This window comes from Rhinolophus sinicus, chromosome 17 (assembly GCF_057876585.1).
Source record: "Rhinolophus sinicus isolate RSI-liver-muscle chromosome 17, RSI-T2T, whole genome shotgun sequence".
Taxonomy (NCBI): domain Eukaryota; kingdom Metazoa; phylum Chordata; class Mammalia; order Chiroptera; family Rhinolophidae; genus Rhinolophus; species Rhinolophus sinicus.
The window spans coordinates 147,079,822-147,104,400 of NC_142517.1; the positions used below are offsets into that span (position 1 = coordinate 147,079,822).

At 35.1% G+C, this 24,579-nt stretch overlaps 1 protein-coding gene across 1 annotated transcript in view; it reads left to right on the forward strand.

The window, feature by feature from the left end:
• The window catches only part of KCNJ3 (potassium inwardly rectifying channel subfamily J member 3), a 156,430-nt gene that overhangs the window by 128,301 nt on the left and 3,550 nt on the right, over positions 1 to 24,579 (forward strand). The window lies entirely within an intron of this gene.

Consider the following 24,579-nt stretch of genomic DNA (forward strand, 5'->3'; position numbering starts at 1 on the left):
AGAAGGGCCTGGGGTGGATTGATCACACTTTGATGAAATGTGTGTTTAAAAATCTATTCTTCATTAGACCCATGCATCCATTAGAGTGTTTTACTCACCAATTTATATTCAGTGTTTAGTATGGTTTTCAATACCTAACTATGTGTATGGATGTATTAATGATGTAACTAAAATATCTGGAGACACATCAAGTAGCAGGTAGCGATTTCAAGGAGTTAGGCACAGGAATGAAGGATCAGGGCTCCAAACCCATGGAAGATTTTTTTTTTTTTTTTTTTTTTTTAGTGACCACTTATTACAGAAGAGTTTAATTGTACATTTGCCCTCCGCCAAGAACACAGGACTGGGACAGAAATTTTAATACAGTCAAAGATCAGTGGTAAAATTGCCTAACATGAATTCCCCATTTGTTTTGTTGAAAATTTTTTCAGTAATACTTTTCTTGTATTTATTGGTATTCTAGGACAGGCATGGTGCATATTTATTTAATTTAGAGGGGAGACTGAGGGAGAAAGAAGACTGAGGCTCTGACTGACGTCCCCTGTTGTCCATGATTACTCGGTAACTTACTACTCAAGAATTATTTATTAAAGGCCAAGAATGCACTAGACTCAAATAATTATTAGAAAAGGCACAGACAAATAAGAAGTAGTCTTTTCCCAATGGTGTATGTGAAAATCACCATAAAGAACAGTTCACAGGATATAGCATTTTAGCCAACTACAGCTTTAGCTTTTTTTTCTGAAATCTTAAACACGCTATCTGAAAAATTTTAGATTCTTATAAGTGTTTAAAGAATTTTTAACCCATATGTTTTTTTTCTTTTCCCCTTACGTGAATGGAGATTCAGTGAGGATATTAGTTATTTACAGTGTCAGTTCATGTATTGTTGCTAATTTAATGTGGGAAAAACTTTTACTATTTCTACATAGATATATTGTTAAGAATTGTCACTAACATTTGCTTTGTAGACATAAGGTTAAAACTAACTTTATATTGAACTAGAAATAAGTATATGTGAGTACTATTGAATTCTTGCTTCTCTTTGAAAAGAGCATCCTGATAAGCAGGGTATATAGACTGGATATTATAAATGTGGGCAGCACAGCCTGCTCCAAATGCCGTAATATATGGCACAGTGAATCCAGAAAACACCAATTCTGTCATATGTATTTTAACCAGACATTTGATTTTTTGGATAAACCTATCTGTATAGTTATGTATGTTTGTGTAAGGGGATATTTTCTTCAATTTCATTTTAATTTGAAGCAAGCACAATGCATTTAATATAATTTTGAATTTAATAAATTAACGTATATGTGTACGGTAGTTACTGTTGAAAAACAGCATACGTGGTTTGGGGGCCTCTGGGCGTCTCACTTTCATGATCGAGAGCAGGTTAGAGTGTGTGTAGTGTGTATCTCCATTTCTTTTATGTGTCTGTTTAGCTCTACCTCCAAGATCCACATTTTCCTTTCTTATTGGTACAGTCTGTCTTCTAAGATGGCAACCTTTTGCCAAATTAAATCCTTCACTCCTTCCAGCTTAATAAATCTGCTTTATTTTGCTTCATTTTCTCATTTTTATAGGATAACATAGCACATTTTAATGTACATCCTCTTTGATTTGCTGAGAAAAACCTAACTTCTGGAGACAAAGAGTTATAGACTTCTTTGGCTTCTTAGTTTTCGGCTTGATATATATCATCAAGTTTGAGAGATGTCAACATGGGGATGGCAAGCAGAACGGCTGTACACACACACACACACACACACACACACACACAGAGAGAGAGAGAGAGAGAGAGAGAGATACCCATTTTAAGAAAGGAAAAAACTCTATTAAAATTACACTGATGGTATCCACTTTGAGCACTTCTTGTAATTCCAGAAGTCAAATGTGACTTGTATTCATCTTTTGTTATCTGTATATATTGAGTATTACAATTTTTAATAGTTTTTTTCCTTTCTTAAAATGTGTGTAGCTTTTTTCAGCACCCTGTGTGTGTGTGTGTGTGTGTGTGTTATTTCCATCAGAGAATCACTCAAAAGGGATCCTCATTCCTTTTGACTTGTATGTTGATAAAATCCATCACTATTCTGTGGCTCAGTACTGTAACCCAGAAATTTCCCTTAAAACTTTTAAAAGGTGATATTTTTCCTAAATCAGTGTAGCGTATGTTCTACTAAATAGATGTTCAATGTTAATGAGACTGTCTCTGTTTGGTAACTATGAAAAAATCATTGCTCCATGATGACCTATGCTTGAAATACAGTTTATAGCAGGATCTAAACCTCTAGGAGTCTTGAAAGGTAGTGATATTTGGAGGGCACAGGATGGATGGGGAGAGGTAAACAAATTGAAGGCAGACTTGTATAGATGCTTTCCATAGATGTTCAGAAAATTATCAATTTTATTTAAGCATGTACATTTAAAATGTGTCATTCTTATCTAGGCTTTTATCATACAGTCGGCCTTCCATATACACGAGTTCCGCATCTGCGGACTCAACCAACCACAGGTAGAAAATATTCTAAAAAAATAAATGTTATATTGTTGCTTATGTGTACTTTGTAGTTAGGCCTATGCTGGTTGCATCTGTACTGAACATGTACAGACTTTTTTTTCTTGTTACTATTTCCTACACAATATAGTGTAACAACTATTTACATAGAATTTACACTGTGTTAGATGTTATAAGTAATCTAAAGATGATTTAAAGTATATGGGAGAATATGCATAGGTTATATGCAAATACAACACCATTTCATATAAGGGGCTTGAGCCTCTCTACACATTGGTGTATGTAGGGACCCTGGAGCCAATCCCCCACAGATACTTAGTTGGGTCACCTGACTGTTAGCTGTATCCCGTGTAATATATTCTAATCTAGAACTCCTTAACAGACATTTATAAATGTAAGCACATTTTATAGTCATCCAGTGTATTGTAAACATAATAAACAATTTTGTTCTCTAGTATAACTCTTAATAAAGCTAATGGTCAGATTCTGGAGAGAGCAATATATTTTCTGTAACTTACAATATATTTTCTGGTCTTATGTTTCCCCCAAAATAAGACCTAGCCGACCATCAGCTCTAATGTGTCTTTTGGAGCAAAAATTAATATAAGACCCGGTATTATATTATGTTATGTTATATTATATTAGACCCAGTTTTATATTATATTAAAATAAGACCAGGTCTTATATGAATTTTTGCTCCAAAAGACGCATTAGAGCTGATGGTCTGGCTAGGTCTTATTTTCGAGGAAACACGGTATTCAGGTTTTAGAAAATATAAGCAGATGCTGTCCAAAGTCTAATAGTATGTTAGTATGTTATTTTTTATATGTTATGCACTATATACATAGCATTTACATAGCACACATATATGCTAATGTATGTTGTTTGTTAGTATAGTCTCATAGTATGTGAGATGCCTATTTAATGCATTTCTATACTCTGTTATTACCTTTATATTAAATAGGTGACAGATGTTTGACATGTGTATTGTAGTTATGCTAAAAAGAAGTCCTGGAAGATTAAATAAATCATCCTATAGTAACTCGATTCTTAAAAATCACTACTAACTACTTAGTTGTTATCATCTACACTAAAAAATCATAAAGCATGATTTCCACAAGATCACAGGATGTGTAGGTTTTACTGAAAAGAGCCATCATATGAAAAACCCATGCATCTGGACCTTAGAAAACCTACCCAAACGTTTTGAATACATGCTGAAAGCTTTGGATAACCTACAGGGACCCTCAATAATCTCAGCCTTGCTCACCTCCCACAGGCAAGGACAACCAAGGCAGGGAAAAGTGGATTCCAAAATGCTGGGAGTGGAAAAGATCTGTTAAGCAGTTTCCAATAGGTTCAAGGTCATCAGTTTATTGGATGGGGGTGGAGTGTTGGCATTTCTGGGTAGTGATTTGTCAAGACACATTAGGGGATTTGAAGTAATCAGTGGATTTTAATACCATCAAGTTTGAGAGATGTCAACATGGGGATGGCAATGAGAATAACAGTTAACATAGACTCAGCTCAGGTAAAACAGGACTATTCTGTTCTAATGTGAAGCACAAGGTTAGGGCATAGGTTTCACACGCAAGCTGCTGCCTGGAACAATGCTCCACTGGCTGAGGTGGGAAATCTCTTGTTATTCTCTCTTCCAGTTCATGAATTTGGATGTGTAAAATCTTATATTATTTCAAAATCAAGGACTTTTACTCTGTATTGCTAGATAGATATACTTAGGGATAAAATATTTAGCTTAAGTTTTTGAAATAAAAGACAGTGGAAAAATAAAATTTACTTAACCAATTCACTATACCAAAAAAAAAAAAAAAGTGTTAAGCCAGGTATGCTCACATATATAATATATTTTATATTATATTTAGATCTACATTAATAAACTGAAAAAAATCCTCTACTTAATAGTGTCTTTTTATCCACCATCTTAGCTCTGTTACTTGCCTCCTTAGCCTAGTTAAGGTTGCAAGTAGCTGATAGGACTTCAGAACAGGTCATAAACTAAGACTGAAGGCCTGAAATACAAATGTTATTTTTTAAATGACAGTAGAGAAAGAGACAGATGGCTCTTCTCTTCACACATTCTAATAACAAATGAACTGTTAATTAAAATAATGGAGCATTCAGAATGTAATTAAACCTATACTGCAACAAATTAATCTAGATAATTTAGATAAGATCACGACTCTCTTAATTTTAAAGCAAAGATTTATTAGGTTGGTGCAAAAGTAATTGCGGTTTTTGCAATTATTTTTAACGTTTTTAACAGCAATTACTTTTGCACCAACCTAATAGGTTGTGTTCAAACTGTCTGGTCATTGAGCCCACATTTCCACTTCAGTTTTCTGGTATTGACAACACTTATAAACCAAATTCTGTTAAATGACAAAAAGGTCATGTTGGCACATGTACAAGTGGTTAATTCCTCTGTACCTCAGTATCCCTCTGTGATACATGTTGGTTGTTTAGGTTATATTTCCTAAGGTCTCTCTAGCTCAAATTATTTTGAGTTTATTTAATTGCACTATTCAGGCCACAAGGTTCTTCAGCTTACAATAGACATAAATCTTTGTCTCATCAGAGTTCTTAATAAAATACGTTTTCTTTGCCTACGTTGCTCTTATATTTCTGGAAAAAAAGCAGTGAATTATGGCTGTATTCCAATAAATTCCTATTCATTATATGAAAGTTAATGGCTTCCATTTAAAGTAGTTTTTGACATCACTGTAAGATTATGGATACATATTTGTTCAGAAAGGAGCCGTAAAGGAAACAATTGCATTAAGATGCACCTCATGTATTTCTTTAATCTGATTAGTTAGCTGAGACCCAGCCAGCACTTTGTCAGTAGATCAAGAATAAAACAAAGAAGCTATAATTAATGAAATTAATACCAGATATAGAAATGAGATTTGAGGTGACATTTCAGTCATAACATTTCCTTTGAGCTTAGCAGAATGGAGAGACAGGTTAGGATGCAGTAATTGTTCTTAATGATTAGATTAAGATGGCTATTTTTCTCATGCTACTGGATGCTAAGAGTATAAATTGGCAGGCCTGAAAGTACAAAACTGTCTGACAAATTTACTCTGAAAGTTCAGAAAATAAAAGGTATGATTTTAATTTACTATTTTTATCTTCCTTTTCTTACAAGAACTACAAGAAAAATTTCAGGGCATGTCCATCTTCATCATTCTAATAATAAATTGTTGGTTGCCAGTCTTTCTCACCTTCTAAATCCAATCGGTTTTCAAGTCCTGTGAAATCTGCCTCTTAAGTAAATCTATTTTTGATGTAGCTTCACAGCCACGTATATGACCATTGTCTTTTACCACAGCTTTCCAACTGCTGTATTTGCTTCAGTCTTTCCCTAATCATATCTTTTCTCCACAGAGCAGTCAAGGTGATTTCTACAAAACACTATCAGACATTGGCACAGCCTTTGATAAAACAGGTCAATTATTCCCCACCGAATAGAGAAACACATTTTTCAGATGATAAGTATAATTTCCTTTCAATATACAGCACCAAATACTCCTTATCTGATAAAGGTTCTTTAGAATTCCAAGAAAATGGAAAAGGTTAAATTTTCACTATGGAAATAGTTTTGTTTAATAAGATCTTGGTTCCTGAAAGTAAATATTAAAATATTAATAGTAGCCAATGTTTGTTGAGTGCTCCGTAAAAGGGAATAATTGTGAGGACGAGTCCTTAGTCAGGATAATTGCCATGTGCTATGGAAGGCTGTTTTCTGGACTAGCTTTTGGGTGGGGGAGTTAAGAAACAGTGTTCAAGGGCCAATTTGTATGGATGGGAGGTGGACGTAAGGTGAGATATATGGAAAGCCTGTAAAAATGCAGAGTGTGTAATCTCTTTCCAAAGTTAATCAATATCAAAAAAGAGATGAATTATAAAAACAATATCACCAAGGTAATGGCAAATCTTTTAAATTGTGCATGCAGTCTAATTTGTGAACCTTTCTTTATTACATGTTATTACACTCTTCGGGATCAAATCTAAGTAGGGGTAGACACTTCCATGATTTAAGGAGTTCTCTTTAAGAAAAAATGAATACAACGTTATGAATTCAAATGTATGAAAAGAAAAAGGACCCGTGTTAGTGAAAGCTCCTGGAGCGTAAGCTTCATAAATACCGTGTTAAATTGATATTCTGGCAGATTGAAGTTTTGAATGTTTACTTTCTGTTTCTCTTGCAAAAGAGTCTATGCATTTCTCCTTTTCTTTTATGATAGGAACATTTCTGCATTAAGATCCTAGAATATGCTTATAACAGTTCTAGACTTAAATATTATATAATCTTATATGATAGTACTTTATTGTAAGCTCTACTTCTTCCACCATTTATTAGATATTATATGCACTTAAAAAATTGATGATATACAAAGAATGATTAAGAGCACTATTATTACTTGAGGGAAGAAGCAAATTAAAAAGAGCATGATATACTATAAATAATTAGGCAATGTCAACATCAGAGGGAATGGAACCCTTGTAGATGGTATAAGCAATAATGATGATTTCAAATTACAGAGGGATAATTTTCTTTATGTTTTTAAATAATGATTACATAATTTTATATTTGTGGAAACTTTGACATTAGACTTCGATTTTGGAAATTAGCTTAGACTACATAGAAAATACACCTATTTCTTGCCCCCATTCGTTTTGTGGAGATAGGCACAGCAAACAGATATGCCTATTTACACTTATGTGAATAGATATATATACCTAATGTGTTGAGCAAGGTGTTTAGAATATACAAATTTAAGAAAAACAAAATAGGGTGACTTCTCATTCCTCCCTTAAAAGTAATTTCTTATACACAATGGAATACTATTCTTCCATAAGAAAAGATGAAATAGTGCCATTTGCAACAACATTGATGGATGTTTACATTATTATGCTAAGTGAAGTAAGTCAGAAAAAGTCGAGAACCATATGATTTTACTAATATGTGGGATATAAAACAGAAAATAACAAAAACAAGACAAAAAGTGAAGAAACAAAAACTCATAGACACAAACAATAGTTTAGTGATTACCAGAGGGGAAGGGGGCAGAGGGGTGGTAGATGAGAGTAAAAGGGATCAAATAAATATATGGTGATGGAAGGAGAACTGACTCTGGGTCAGTAAACATGCAATGTGATATGTAAGTGATGTATTACAGAATTATACACCTAAAACCTATATAACTTTACTCACCATTGTCACCCCAATAAACTTTAATTAAAAAACAAAACAAACGTAATTTCTTAATTTTTAGAAGTTTTAAAAAACCTTTTATATATGGCTTTGTGAATTATAATAATCAAAATTTAGAAATTGTTAGAGAAGAAAACAGATTTGTTGATAGATCTATATAATAATTTTTTTGGTTTGTTTTGTTTTCACCATATGCATCATGATCTATAAGCTCATCTTTATGGCATAGTGAAATGATTGAAATGTAGCTCATAAGCCTAGATAAGAGCTCTTGAGAGGTAGAAGAGTTAACTCCAAAAACAGGAGCAACCTGGTTCTATCACTTAAACAAGCTATGAGGCCTTCTGCGCATTACTTAACCTCTCTTAGAGACTGGCTCTTTTTTCTTAACTTTTTAATTTACAGTTTTTATCAATAGTCTTTATTTTTCAAAGCTGTTTTAGGTTCAGAGTAAAATTGTGCAAGAAGTAAAGAGTTCCTATACACTCCCTGCCCCTACCCATGGACCCTCCCCCCCATACAGAAAGGCTCACCATGATGTCACACCCCATATGGTGCATTTGTCACATCAATGAACCAATAAGTACACATCATTATTAACCTAAGTCCATAGTTTACAATTAGGGTTTACTCTTTCAGTTGTACATTCTAAGTTTTGGCAAATGTGTAATGACATGTATCAACCATTATAGTATCATACAGAATACTTTCACTGCCCTAAAAATCTCCAGTGTTTTCACCTATTTATCCCAAAACCTTGGTAATCGGTGATCTTGTTACTGTCTCCATAGTTGTCTTTTCCAGAATGTCACATAGATGGAATCGTGCAGTATGTAACCTTTTCAAATTTGCTTCTTTCACTTAGTAATATGCATTGAAGTTTACTGCATGTCTTTTTCGTGGCTTGATAGCTCATTCTTTTTAACACTGAATAACAGTCCATTGTATATATATGCACCAGTTTGCTTACCCATTGACCTATTGAAGGCTATTTTGATTGCTTCCAGTTTTGGCAAGTATGCATAAAATTGCTATAAACATCTGTATTTAGATTTTTATGTGAACATAAATTTTCACTTCATTTGGGTAAATTCCAAAGAGCTCAATTGCTATATTGTATGGTAACAGTATGTTTAGTTTTGTAAGAAACCACCAAAATTTCTTTTTAAATGGCTGTACCATTTTGCATTTACACCAACAGTGAATCAGAGTTGTTATTGTTCCACATCTCACCAACATGTGTTGTTGTCAGTGTTCCATATTAGTGGTATCTTGTTGTTTTAATTTTCAGTTCCCTGATGACATATGATGAAAAGCATCTTTCCATATGATAAATTGTCATTTGTATATCTTTGATGAAGTGTCTGTTCAGATCTTTTGACTGTTTTTTAGGTACATCATCTGAAAAGGAAGATAGTAACTATTCCACAGAAAATTTGAAATTAAATAATTCATTTAAGTATCGTAGCATAGACTCTGTAATATATGTAATGGTAAATATTAGATGATATTATTATTATCTACATTAATTTATAACAATATGTCTGAAACAAAACTTACTCCCTAACCCACCCTATCATTCAACTTTCATTCCCATTTTTGAAATCATTTCCTCAAATATTTTTTCTTTATATTTGTTTATTTCATTTTATTTCTGCAATTCTTGACTCATTCCCTAAATTCAGACAAATTTCTGTCATTTTTGTCGATGACAATTTGGTTAAATAAAGACATGAATCAGTGAACGAACAAGTCTCAGAATAATCTTGGATACTTTTATGTCAATATATGTGAAATTTAATCATACACAGTCATGTATTTTGCAGATTAATCAAATGAAATATTACTTTGTTAACTTCTGGAATGTTTATCAAGCAGAGTAAAGCATTACTTCAAATAAAATAACTATGACATTAAGCTATTTTCTAATCCTTGTTTGTGTTGTGATATCAAAGAGTGATATATCTAAGGATAAACATTACTAGCTCAAAGTCTATTAAAATTGGTAGAATATATAAGAATGTAGATTTTTATTATAAATGACACAAAGATTAATATCTGTGGATATATGTGGCCACAAAATAATAAATCTCTTCTTTACCAATTGTTAATTCTCGCTTATGATTCTTAAGTGTGAATCTGGCCAGAGAGCTTCATTTTCAATATTCCAAGTGGATTAACTCATTGCCTTTCCTCTTTTCCCCTTTCCTATTATAGGTCTAGGCTATATTGTTTTATAATAATAAGCCTTTGAATATTAGGCAGCTTTGTAGATATGTTAGATATGTAGATATGTTAGCATAATTTACATGATGTAAATAATTCTGCTCATAAATGTCATAACAGTCTGCAAAGATATAAATGATAAAATTTTCCCAAATGGTAGCCAGGCTGCTTGAAAATTTAGCCCTTAGACCCTGGATCTCTACATCAACAGAATGCTTGTTGACAGAACATTTATTATTTAAAACCTGAAGAAAATCTAGGCTGCCTTAGGAGTTGAGCTATATTTCAGCATAAACTTACAAAGTTTATCATTTCCTTTTTGCAAATGTCAATTTTAAGAAACTTATTGTTTCTATCTCATAGGCTATTTACCTCAGTGTTTTTATTTCTTTGACTTTTTTCTTTGTGATTTTTTTTACATGGAAATAAATTAAAATACTATCTAAGGAGATGAGAAATAATGTAATTTAGGGAAACTTTTTGACTTGATTTTTCACATGAAATCTATGTAACTTTGCTAACAATTGTTACTACAATACATTTTAATAAAAAATAAAATAAAATAATAATAATTTGACTTTTAAATACATGTTTATGTATTCATAAGACTTGAATATGCATGTTCAAACCAATTATTTATTTTTGTTCTAAAATGCATATCCTAAAATATCATATATTTGTGATTATTACTGTGATGTGGCTTTTCACAGCTAAAATAAAAGACACTCAGTAATAGTTGCTATAAAATTATAGGGACTTTAGTTTTCACTTAGGCTCTATAAATAACATAACAGCAAAATTAGACCCAAAATTCTCTGACCTTTTACTGCAAAGCACAGAACCAGAACAACTGCTGAACTGCAAATATTTATTCAGGCTCTGTTCTGAGCCTGCAAGCAAACAAAATGTATTTGAATTTCTGCCAAAGGAGATGTTAAAAAATAGCTATAGTTTGTGACTGAAAATGATGTAGCAGTGTATATAAAAAGTAAGTCTCATAAACTAGGGGGAAAACAAGTTTTAAATTGTCAGTTAAAAATGGATATACTATATTTTATAAGGTGATCAGTTATAGTTGCATGAGGTGTATAAATTTCTTAAAACTTTAAATGTAACTACAGGTCAAGTATTCAAGTGTATTAAAATATTCAGTTAAATTATCATATGTTTTAATACAGATAAATCTAACCTCTAGTATATGCATCTAGACATACATCTATTGGTGTATAATTTTACAAAAGTGAAATTGTAAACTAACTGGTTATCATTGAATGTGATTTACAGCAAAAGCACCTTACTTCTCTGTGCAAGAGTAATTCATATTTTATATAGTGATTATATATAATTTTTTGTGATATTTTCCCCCTACTTCACTAATCAAAGTAAGCTTTCAGTATAGATGTCTCAGAATCAATTTTGGAGTTCACGAAATGAACTGATTAATAGATCATCATCTTAAAAGCAGAACATAATCAAGATTGACATATTGCAGAAATCTGTTTCATGAATGGTTATATCCCTTGCATTTTTGTCAGTGACAATTGATACTTGTGGTGAATATATTACTAATGGGTGTGGAAGTTCTGATTCATTCAAAAAGTTGACTTCTGCACAGAGATTTTTAACCTTCCCATTCTTCTTCTTCCTCCATTCCTCCAACTGTCTCTCCACAAGAATGCATTGAGCACCGAATCTCTAAAAGTGTTGGATACTAGAGATGCACAGATGAATAAGAGCTCCATTAAGAAGCTGATTCTAATGTGGCTTTTTCTGTAACTGCAATGAATGAACAAATAAGAACTGTATCTTAAGTTCACATACAACTGATAGTACCTTTGCGCAATGGAGTGTGTGCAAATGTCTTTCCCCACCCACCCAAGAATGTGTTTTTCTCACATGGTCAATATGGACTTTGTGGCAAACTACTAGTAATTTCCAAGAGTGGGTTTAAACATGGAGAGAGAGTTCACCCTTTACTCCATTGCCATAGCACCTTAAAATTCAGCACCTAGAAAAGTGGCAGTAAAGAGGTGTTTCATACATTAATAAATGTTAAGTATTATTACTGATTGAAGTTAATTATATATGTCATTGAGATATGTACAGTACCTAGTTGGCAAGGAATGTGTGTGTGGGGGGGGTGCCTGTACTTGTGTGCCTGTGTGTGTGAAAATAGAATGTATTTAAAAGGTAATAAATTAAAATAGAAAAATTAATTTAATTTAATAGAAATTTAATTAAATTAATTTAATAGAAAAATTAATTTCATAAAATTAATGGCATTTGATCTGAGCTTTGACTATGAGGAATTATGTCAACAGGTACAAAGATGGAAGAGGACATTTCAAGCAGTTGAAACAGCACGGACCAAGTAATATGCTCAGAAAACAATAATTACTAATGGGAAAGTCATCCATTCAAGAACATTGGGGCAGAGTAACATAGAGGTTAAAAATACTGGCTCTGGAATTGGAGGGTTTGAGTTTATTTCCTAACTAAAACTATCTATTGTCATGTGACATTGGACAAACTATTTCCATTCCTGATATGTCAATATTGCTGTCATATGAGAACAAGAACAGTATATACTTGTGTCATGTGGGGTGTCATGTGGGGGTCTCAGCTCCCGCTCCCCTTATAAGATCACAGGATATGGTGAGGCCAAAAAGGAACACCAACAGAGCCATAGATAGGGAAGTCGTACTACTATATTCTCAATGGTGGCTGGTCAAGACACAAAAGCAAACATCCACCAGTACCCCAACAGGAAATCTTCCTGCACCCAGTCTTGCTGGCACCTGGGTGAGACACAGGAAGTAGGATCCACACAAGCCACAATCCACCATCCACGCTTCCTAACCCCACTTGCTAGCTGCAATCTGCCGTCCGCTTCTCTGCCAACCAACCAACCCCTTGCTAACTGCAATCCGCCATGCTAACTGCACTCCTCACTGGCTAGCTTAGCCATGGCAGTTATATCAGTGGCTAATGGCTAACCGGTAACAGCTGATGGCCAACTAGTCACAGCTGATGGCCATCTACTACCCAAGCCAGCAACTTTCCACTTGAGGCGGAGAGCCTGGAAACTGTTGTCTGTCCCCACGACTTCATAGAGTGGTGGGGAGAAACATGATCATATACATAGTAGAAAACTTAGAGTCTGACATTTTTTTTTACTATGTTTGCTAATATTGTTAATAGTTTTTAAAGAGATTGTGGGACAGAGCCCCAGAGAGCAATTTCCAGGCTCTCGGCCTCACATAGAAAGGTGCTGGCTCACACTGCCATCCCAGGAGGGATAGAGAGCTGGGAACAGAGCTGCTCTCTGAACACAAGCGGCAGGTAGCGCCCATTCTCCTGGAGTGTCCAGCAGGCCTTCTCACACCAACCAGCCAGTGTGACGTTCAGACGAAATGCTTTTTTTAAGGAGCTCTAATATATAAAAATGCATTTGGATTAAAGATATTTTAAATGTATCCAATGATAAATTGTTTAATTTTTATTCTTAAGATCAGCCATAATAAATGGTATAAAATCAAAAAAAAAAAAAAAGAAAAAGAAAAAGAAAGGTGCTGGCTCAGGTAGTAAATGGCCGTCAACTGTGATTGGATGGCCATCAGCTGTGGCTAGTTGGCCGTCAGCTGTAACCAGTGAGCCATTGGCCACTAATATAACTGCTGTGGCTATGTTAGCAGAAAAATGGGGGCTAGCAAGAAGATGGTGGCTGGCTGGCAAGCGCGGATTGCAGTTAGGATGGCAGGTTGTGGACAGTGTGGATCCTGCTTCCTGTGTCTCTGGCCCAGTCACCAGTGAGAATATAGTAATATGACTCCCCTATCTATGGCTCTGTGAGTGTTCCTTTTTGGCCTAACCATATCCTGAGTTCTTATGTAGGGAGCGGGAGCAGAGATCCCGTCGGATGCTGTCGTGCAGGGCGTCCGGCGGGGTCTCTGCTCCCGCTCCCCACAAGAGAATGCAGGATATGGTGAGGCCAAAAAGGAACACCCACGGAGCCATAAGTAGGGGAGTCATATCACTATATTCTCTCTGGCGACATCTGCCTCTCTGCAATCCGCTTTTGTTAGCTCAGCCACCATCTTCTTGCTAGCCCCCCATTTTCTGCTAGCGTGGCCACAGCAGTTATATTAGTGGCCAATGGCTCACTGGTTACAGCTGATGGCCATCCAATCACAGTTGATGGCCATTTACTACCTGAGCCAACACCTTTCTATGTGAGGCTGAGAGCCTGGAAACTGCTTTCTGGGGCTCTGTCCCCACACTCCACCCCTACAGGCTCTCGCCTCACAATCTATGCGACAAGCGTCTCCTGCGAAGGGCCCTGAGCGAGGATCCTGGAGGTGAATGCAATATCCTGGACACAGCCACGCTCTCTGGACACAGCCAGGGTTTCTTGGGGCACCACCAGCTCTTCTGGGCACAGCCAGACTTACTGGGCTTCTTAGGGTACCACTAGTCTTCCCGGACACAGCCAGGGTTTCTCAGGGCACCACCAGTACTTCTGGGCACAGCCAGACTTCTTGGGCTTCTTAGGGTACCACCAATCTCTCCAGGCACAGCCAGGGTTTCTCGGGGCACCACCAGTGCTTCTGGGCATAGCCAGACTTCCTGGGCTTCTTAGGGTACCACTAGTCTCCCCGGGCACAGCCAGGACCTCTCAGGGCACTGCCACTCTCTCTGGACACAGCCAGACTTCCTGGACTCAGTCAGGGCTTCTCAGGGCACTGCCACTCTCTCTGGGCACAGCCAGACTTCCTGGACTCAGCCAGGGCTCTCAGGGCACTGCCACTCTCTCTAGGCCTCTCAGGAACAACACCGTGCTGGAACAACAGCGGCTCACAGTCAAGGTGCTTACATATTCTCCATGGCGGCCAGTCAAGACACAAAAGCAAACATCTGCCAATTCCACTACATGGTGGTATGTTCCCAAGCAAACAGTCAAGCAGTCCATTAAATTAGGGATGGAAGGCAATTCCCCATAGTCCATACTCATTCGCCAGGGCTGTCCTGGGGGTGAGGGATGACCTTGACCTCACCCGCATCTCCCACGGAGGACTCAGCAAGCCTTTCCTCCTGGGACTACAAGTCCTGCATCCGGGCTGCCTCAGCAAGCACTTCCCAGCCCACAGGGCCGCAACGACCTTTGCTTTCTCCGGCCTGTGCTGGTTGGGGAACCGTCCACGTCCTCCCACCCTTCCATGGGGGTCCAGCTCTCCGGCAGCTGCTCCTCCTGGTCTTCCAGAGACTGAGTGTTTATACACACAAACTGCTCCACCACTCTTCGGAGAGCCTTGGCCAGCACCATGTCGTGCAGGGCGTCCAGCGGGGTCTCCGCTCCCGCTCCCCACAAGAGAACGCAGGATATGGTGAGGCCAAAAATGAACACCCACGGAGCCATAAGTAGGGGAGTCATATCACTATATTCTCTCTGGCGGCATCCGCCTCTCTGCAATCCACTCTTGTTAGCTCATCCACCATCTTCTTGCTAGCCCCCCATTTTCTGCTAGCGTAGCCACAGCAGTTATATTAGTGGCCAATGGCTCACTGGTTACAGCTGACGGCCAACTAGCCACAGCTGATGGCCATCCAGTCACAGTTGATGGCCATTTACTACCTGAGCCAACACCTTTCTATGTGTGGCCGAGAGGCTGGAAACTGCTTTCTGGGGCTCTGTCCCCACAGATGCCCCCCACGACAGAGATAAAACTGTAATGATAATTTAGGAGTAGATCCTGAAGGGACTAGGCAGGCATGCTAATAATTTGGGGATTTATGTTTTATTTCGTGTTTAAATTTATTTTTTTTTATTTTGTTTAAACATCACATAGTTCAGAAGTTACTGGGTCCCACCTTCTAATGTCATCACATTAGGGGTTAAGATTTGAACCTGTGAATTTTACGGGGACACAAACCGTCAGTCCATAAGACCATACAAAGTGGTTATAAATGATATGTTAAAGCAAAGTTTTAGGAATATCTTTAAAAATCAGGGATTAACCTAAGCATTTAAGTATTGGAATTTGTATTAACATTTTTTTTTTTTTAATTTGACATGTGTGTTATTGTTTCAGACAGTATTTCAAAAGATTTCTTCTCTGGAAATAATTATTGCTTAGTAGGAATAATTATTTTGTCCTCCAAAATAATTAAATTTCAGCATTATTTGAAACATGTTTTGTTTCCTCTTAAGCTAGAAATGTATTACATTTTCCTATTGAAAAATGTGTTTTCTGATGTCAGTCTTATAGTACAGAGTAGCCCCCAGCAGTTATTGGGTTACATTATACTCATCAGTCTGGAAGCAAAAATAGTATCTTAACAGGAGAAAACAATAACATGAATGGATTTAGATAGCTAATTGTGCTGATTCTATAATTGTCAGTGCAAGGAAAAATGTTTTAATGGGTACCATGAAGAACAAAGAAAATGATGTATGAAGAATGGCATATTTTTATTGTTAGCTTAAGTTGATGATGTACTGGGCAAATTCTGCCATGCTTCTATATGAAGTGAGGGTGGAAAGCTGAAGGTAGTGAGGGCCTTGTCAACACAACTGAACTTAATTGTATTTTGGGGGAAACAGTTGCTACAGTAAAGTCAGTCACATCTGTGCAGGGCAAATTCAGGTTGACAAGGCTGGACTTGATTCTGTCCATAATGTGTGTGTGGGGACAGAACCCCAGAGAGTAGTTTCCAGGTTCTCAGCCTCACATAGAAAGGTGCTGGCTCAGGTAGTAGACGGTCATCAGCTGTGACTAGTTGGCCATCAGCTGTTACTGGTTAGCCATTAGTCCCTGGTATAACTGCCGTGGCTAAGCTAGCAAAGTAGTATAGTGGCATGGTGGTGTGGCGTCCTGGCGTGGCATGGTGTGGTGGAGTGTGGATTACGGATTGCAGAGAGGCAGATTGCAGCTAGCAAGTGAGGTTGGTTGGCAGGAAAGCGGACGGCAGGTTGCAGATCGTGTGGCTCCTGCTCCTTATGTCTCCATCCCAGCCACCAGCGAGATTATAGTGGTATGACTCCCCTATCTTGGCTCTGTGGATGTGCCTTTTTGGCCTTACCATATCCTGCCTTCTTGTGTGGGGAGCGGGACCAGAGACCCCGCATGCCACCCTGCATGACACCACCCTGCATGACAGTGTGTAACAATAGGCATTTCCTTATACTCCAGATAAGTATAGATAACATGGTCTATATCAAATTAATAGAACTTAACAAGCTAAAAATTATTCATTTGCCTTGAGTTGATTGTGAGAAATGAGATGATCAATAAGGAATGGAAATATATCTAAGATGACCTTTTAACTAATTGGAACCCCAATAAAAAAACTGATCATAGCTATCAGTTATTAAACCATTATTATTCAGTAGGCAATATGATAGTCCCATTAAATAGATAACATAATTTTGAACTGTTAACTGTGTAAACTACATATTGTTATCCCTTACTACTATCCATATTTTATGGCAGTCAAGGTTCATTATCATATAAATAATATGCCCAAGGTCTTAATAATAGTGTATGGTTAAAACAGCAACACTCTCAAGTTTATAGTCAAAGCCCATGCTCTTTTTCTCAATGTTACCCTTGAGTCTCTTAAATATAATGTTCCAATGCGATCATGAATCCTCTGTCATATTTTCTATCTGCCATTGACCCTTAGCATCTGTACTTATGTACTTTTGGGGAGTCTAACATCTTGTTCTCGTGGTCAAGGTTGAAAATCTGTTTTCCTCTTTTATTTGTTTTGTTTTGTTTTGTTTTGTTTTGTTCTGTTTTGTTTGTTCCTCTGGGATCTTTTGGGAACATAGAAACTTAAAACATTCCATTTGAAATCTTTGTTGCTTATTCTTTATTGCCACTTTATTTTCTATAAAATATAATTGAGTTTTTCTTCTTTTTTATTTTTTTAATGTTTTAGAATTCTTTGACCTAGCTTAAGCAATAATGGCAAACTGACATTGAGCACATATTGTAAAACCAAGTGCTTTAAATAGTAGACGATAATACTGGGTTGACTTCTACTTCTCTCTCAAAGTCTGTCTGAGCAGAATATGTTGAGCTTTAAAGGGATTCTATCTATATGATAACTGCAGTTTCTGGAAGCAATTTATATAGTCTTAATAGCTTTGCAACCTATATCCCAGAGAAGCCTGACACCGTAACCTAAATATGACTACTGAACAGTTGTATACAGTGTTTTTATGTTTTATAAATAAGATTTAAAAAACAAGAATCCTATGTTTCCTCAGAAAGTTTATTGTTTAAAACTTGGTTTAGCTCAGTGCAACACAATAGAGACCATTCAGAGAATGCCAAGTAAGCTTTATAATTATTATATCTTTGGGGATGCGTGAAATTTTGGAAGTACTTTAAGGAAGAAACACTCACAGACCTTATTCAATAATCCTCAGACCAATACATAGCTCAGTCTAGGAAATTACTTTATGATATGCCACATGCTATGCATGCTGAACTATTAGTCAATTCAGTTATAAAAACCACTGCCAATTTGAAGGAAAATACAAAGAGGATAAAGAAGAAAAACAATATTTTTGCAGTCGTGTGTGTGTGTGTATAAATTAAATTTGTAGAGTAGTCATATAGCCTGTATTTAGGGACACTTATGAAAGAAAATGACCAATATTTTTGTGCATGCAATTTATATATATTACCTACTTTTATTTAATCACAGTATCCATGTGAAAATAGTAGAGAGGAACTTAATTTACAGAAGAGTTGTGAGAATTTGAGATACCATGTTGAAAAGTGCTTAGAAAGACACTTGGCACATAGTGAGCCTTATAGAGATATTATCTAGGTATTATTATATGGCTTCATTGAAGGAAATTTGCTTTTTCCCCCCTTTTTATTTGGTGCACACATAATGAACATAACCACCATTATAGAATTCCCTCTCTTTCTCTCTCACTCCCCCTGCCCGTCCTACCTGTCTCCCCCTACCCTCGATCTCTACATCTCTCTCAGCAAGTTTTATATTAAGGTTAAGATAAAGCCTCTGTGCAGAAGGTATTCATCAATTGATAGTTTCTGTGCCACAGCATTCACACATTCCCCTTGGCCTGTGGTTATATAGGTTTATCCATATCCTACCCACATCATGTAGACAACACAGGTATCATCTCGGACCAGGAGGAAAAATAGAGAATAACTGACTTAGAGTTTAATTAAGGACTTGTAAATAACAATTCACTTGGCCATTTTCACTTAAAAGCTTTCAGACTTCTTATTTTAATGAACATCAAATTCAGTTAAAGAGATGAACTTAATAGCACGGTGTAAAGGCAGAATTACCTTTACAGGAAAGAAAGGAAAAAAGTCAAAAATAAAGAGGGTAGACTACATTGCTTCTATTATCTTAGATTGAAATGCTGATGCTGGAATAAATTAGATTAAACAATAATATATAGCTGTTTTATTCATTAATCAATTCACAGAATAAATCTTTTTTCTTTTATTTCCCCACAAAATGTTTTTCACCTAAGGATTCAAAAGCCCCAGCTATTTCCAGTAGCAACATCTGTTGCTTTGCCAGTTTCCACAGAGATGAGCTCGTGTTGATTTTCATCACATTTGTTCAAGTCTGGAGTCTGGTTAAAACATGCAAACAGTTGCATTGCTAGTTAAGAGGTACAATCATATAGTACCCTACTCAAAATGCTTTCACCTGAATTAATTGTGACTCAAATGGCATTTGCAATTATGAATCTAAGAATGGATTATTTAAAATAATTTGGATTAGAGTAAGAAATACCATAATATAATGTATTCTAGAAGGAAGAATACTATGATACATACACACTGTTAGAAAACATAATTATATTTACTTTAAATCTTCTCAATCGAAATCTGTGTTTTAGTTTTATTCCAACACCATTTTGGGATAACTTTTGTAAAAAGAAGTAGTCTCTCAGTTACATCTTATGTTAACACATTGCCTAACTGCACATTTATCATCATAGACATTTTCCTATTATCCAACTTCTAATGCTTTCTACCATCATCTATATGTTGATTGCACATTAGTATTCTAAGGTAAAACCATATTTGAAAAATGTGATGTTGTTGAAGTGGAAATGTCTGATACTTGTGTCCCTACACTAATGAAAGTGTAAAAGGAACAGCAGAAGAACAAAGGTTAAGGTGGAAGCAAATGTTCCTGATATAATTACCAAAGTATTGTAATGGATTTAGTCACTCACCTTGCTGCAGGCCTTTTTAATACACCCAAGTTTTCACACAGTCTCTCCAGCTGTTAGAGATACTTAGGTGGACAATGTTGAGAAATTCTAAATGTTGAGAATATGAGGAATGTTTCTTTTCCTATATTTTAAAATGTTTTGAATGTTTAATTGACCATTTCCCAAAAGAGAATTGCTAGTGATTTTTACATTTAATTTTCTCTATTTCTAATATGGGACAAATGACTAATATGTCAAAATTTCCCATATTAATGTAGAATAGCTAATTTACAGGAAGAACAAGAAATGCAAGTGACCACTACAAAATGATCAGAACAGCAGATATTCTTGGGCGTTGCTTAAATACCGAACACTGTTCTGTTCACTTCAGATTTTCAACAGCTTTGTAAGAGAGCTTATTGCTATGTCTACTTTGTAAAAGAGAAAACTGAGGCTCAGAGAGCTTCTGGTAATATTCACAAGCTATTCGGTAGTGGAATTAAGCAGCCAAATTCATATACTTTTCAATTACATAAAGATGGATGTTGCCTCACCAGTATTAGTTTGTTATGGAAGGAAGTAAAGGTAATTTTACATAGTAGAATGCAATCTCCACCTTACTTTTTAGTCACAATTATCCACTGACACTTTAGTGTTATAACAATGCCTACAGGTATTTTTATGTGAGCAAATATTTGAAAAAACTTGTTTCCGTTGTAGGTGTCATTGTACCTTAAGACCCATAACAATCAATGACTTATTTCCCCAAAGTGAAATTTTTATAAGATTTTATTTCCCCCAATTTTTCCCTCCATCTAAGTTTCTCTAGTTCTTTTCTATCGTTTCTGACAATCACATAGGAAACAAATCAGGTTAGGCATTGTAGATTAGCGATGTGGTATGTTAAATAATAGGGACAGAATTATGATTTTTAATTTCATATTTCTCTCCTAATGTAAATATAAAGCAACTGAAATAAAATGGGTTATGATGGCAATAGTAATCAAATTTTGTTTCAGTGTTTATTGTTGTTAGAAACAATTGAACAAAGTTCATAATCTGAATTTACTCAATTGTTAATATATATTTACATTTATAGTGATCAAAGAACAAACTTACAAACCTGTTACAAAGGTAAACACTGAGTTACAGTGACTGTGTGTCTCACTGCCGATAATTTTACCCACCTTCAATTTTCAATGCAGTGAGTTTTTTTTTTTAATTAAAATGGGGTTGTAAAGGAAGTATCATTACTTAACAATAAGTATATAGTTATGATCTTTTTTCTTAAATTTAAGTTAATATCCTGCACTGGAAATATACATAAAGAATTCATGAGAGTGATTGCTTTTGGAGAGAAATTAAAGGATACTTCTTTAACTAACAAATAAAGGGTACTTATTTGTTGTATTATGTCGTATCTTAATGGATAGAAACCTACATATCTGTTCTTTATTCTAGGTACTTTGCTGGATCTTTAAAAGTCTCAAAATAAAAACAACTAGATATCAGGAAATATATATATATATATATATATATATATATATATATATATATATATATATACACACACACATATATATGTGCGTGTATATATATATATATATATATATTTCTGAATAAGTGTTGATCTGTAACTTTTTCTCATGAAATATTTAGTCAGAAGCTAGAAAATTATAAGTATAGAATGCATGTCTGTGAAATTGTTCGTAAATACAGGATGCATGTCTTTAAAACTTAAAAGTACTTTTAAAACTAATTTTGTTAACTTTATACATAAATGCTTCTAGGGCTATTCCTGATATAGTATTGATTAGGAAGACTGATATGCAGTCACTACCAGATTTCTGTCATGACAGCTAAATAGATAAATTGTTTATCAATTTATCAGGTTCCTATCTGAAAAAAAAAAAAAAAAAAAAAAAAAGAGAGACATCATGGCAAAATAAAAATAGCAATAACCCCAGAAATTTTAATAATACTGACATATATTTTTTCTACAGCTTCCTCGGTCTGTACCCAAAAAAGTTCAAAAAATTTAATCTCTCTGAGCACTATATTCTGTATTTTTAAAGCAGACAGAATAATATTTTCTTATCAAGATGATACTGAAGATTAGAAATAATATAGAGAGAGCACTTAACACAGTACCTGAGATACTATAGGCATTTATTTTCTACATAAGATTCTTTAAAAACTTTCTGAAAAATGTCACTATGTAAGTGGTAACAACTGATTCCCTGGTAACATGTAGCTGGTAAAAGAATAAAAGGCAAGATTTTGGAATGATTCAGTGAAGTATTTATTTTTAATATGGGTGTTGTTGTTTTTTTTTGTTTGTTTGTTTGTTTTTGTGTTTTTTTTTCATGAATATAACTTGTTTATTTCCTTGAGTCTTTTAGGGAAATCTTGGATTTGGATCAACAAAATTTGTTATTAGCTGGATGATTTCCTTCTTTTTTTTTCCCTTTTTTAAAATTAAATTTATTGGGGTGATATTTTTTTAAATTAAATTTATTGGGGTGACATTTTTTAAAATTAAATTTATTGGGGTGACATTAGTAAAATTGTATATGTTTCAAGAGTACATTTCTGTAATATGTCATGTATATATCACACTGTGTATTCACCACCCCGAGTTAGTTCTCCTTCCATCACCATATATTTGACCCTCTTTACCATCTTCTACCACACCCCTCTCCCCATTACTCTTTGGTAACCACTAAACTGTTGTCTGTGTCAATGAATTTTTGCATGTTTGTTTGTCTTAATTCATTTGTTGTTTTCAGTTTTATATTCCACACATGAGTAAATTCATATGGTTCTCGACTTTTTCTGTATAAATTATTTCACTGAGCATGATAATCCCAAGATCCAACCATGTTGTTGCAAATTACAGTATTTCATGTTTTCTTATGGCTGAGTAATACTCCATTGTGATACATATACCGCATTTTCCTTATCTAATCATCTATTGAAGGACACTTAGGTTGTTTCCATGTCTTGGCCACCATGAATAATGCTACAGTGAACTTTTTAATTATGCATTTTATCCTAATTCTAAGTATCGTGTGTGGAATTACTAGTTGGGGGGAAAAGACAGGATATCCCTTTATCCAAATTATCCCAGGCTTAAACACAGTAGAAATTATGGATACAATGACAGAGGTAGAATGGAAATGTTAGAAGAAAGACTGTCATTGCTTCTTTGAATTATACTTAATTATTGAAGAGGGGCATTTTTAAAATTCATCATTTTACATTGTAATAGCCTCTAATAGAAGTGTGATAGTAAAGGTTAAGGAAAGCAGTGGATTTTGCAACTTACAGAAATTGTATCTTTTGACTGATGCAAGACTGAATTTGATATTTGGTTTTAATTTATTCATGGACTTCCAGTCTTCACACAATGAATATTCAGAGGTTGACTGATTTAAAAGCAACTCAGTCTAAATATATGATTTATGAAGAGACTACAATTTAGTAAATCAGACTAGCATGATATAAATAAGCAAGCCACATAATAAATAAATAGCAAAATTTGACATTTTATATCCAGCACCCAATGTCAGAGATTCTTATAGAAGGAATAGAACTTGAAATATCACATGACCCAGCTTATTGATTTTAGCAAATGGATTTCTAAAATTTGAGCAAAAGTTTACTCTGGCCTTAAATATCCAGAAGAATGAGCCCACCACAATGAGTTCCCATTATCCAACATAGAAATATTTCCAACTTTTATTCATTTAGCAAATACTTCGGATAGTTATCTTTACTGTCATTTATTAAGAAAAAAACTATTTGTAGACATTATACAACACATTTTACATTTCTGCACGTTATTTTATTTCATGCTCATAGCAGTCCTGTGGGACAGGTGTTATTTTCCATGCTCTACTCAACAGAATAGGAAAGTGATGCACGGTTAAGTATCTTTCTTAAGTTTACATAGTGGTAATGTTCGGATTCAAAGCCAGGTTTGTTTCATATATTATATTACTTCTTGAATGATGGAAAATTACAGAGGGTGCCAAAAAATGTATATGCATTTTAAGAAATGAAAAAAACTATTAAAATTGTAATACTCAATATATACCAATAAAAAAAAGATGAATACAAGTCATGTTTGACTTCTGCAATTACAAGAGGTGCTCAAAATGGTTACCATCAGCCTCTGAATACTTCTAATTATGGCGAACTACTGCTTAAGCAACGTTGACCAAAGTGTCCACTTGTATACATTTTTTTTTGGCAACCCCAGTATTATGTGATTTCTGCACTTAACTCCTTATAGAGACACATATGTCAAAAATTATTCAGTGCCCTTTTATTTTGGTTTATGGATAATAACCAATCAGTTATGCT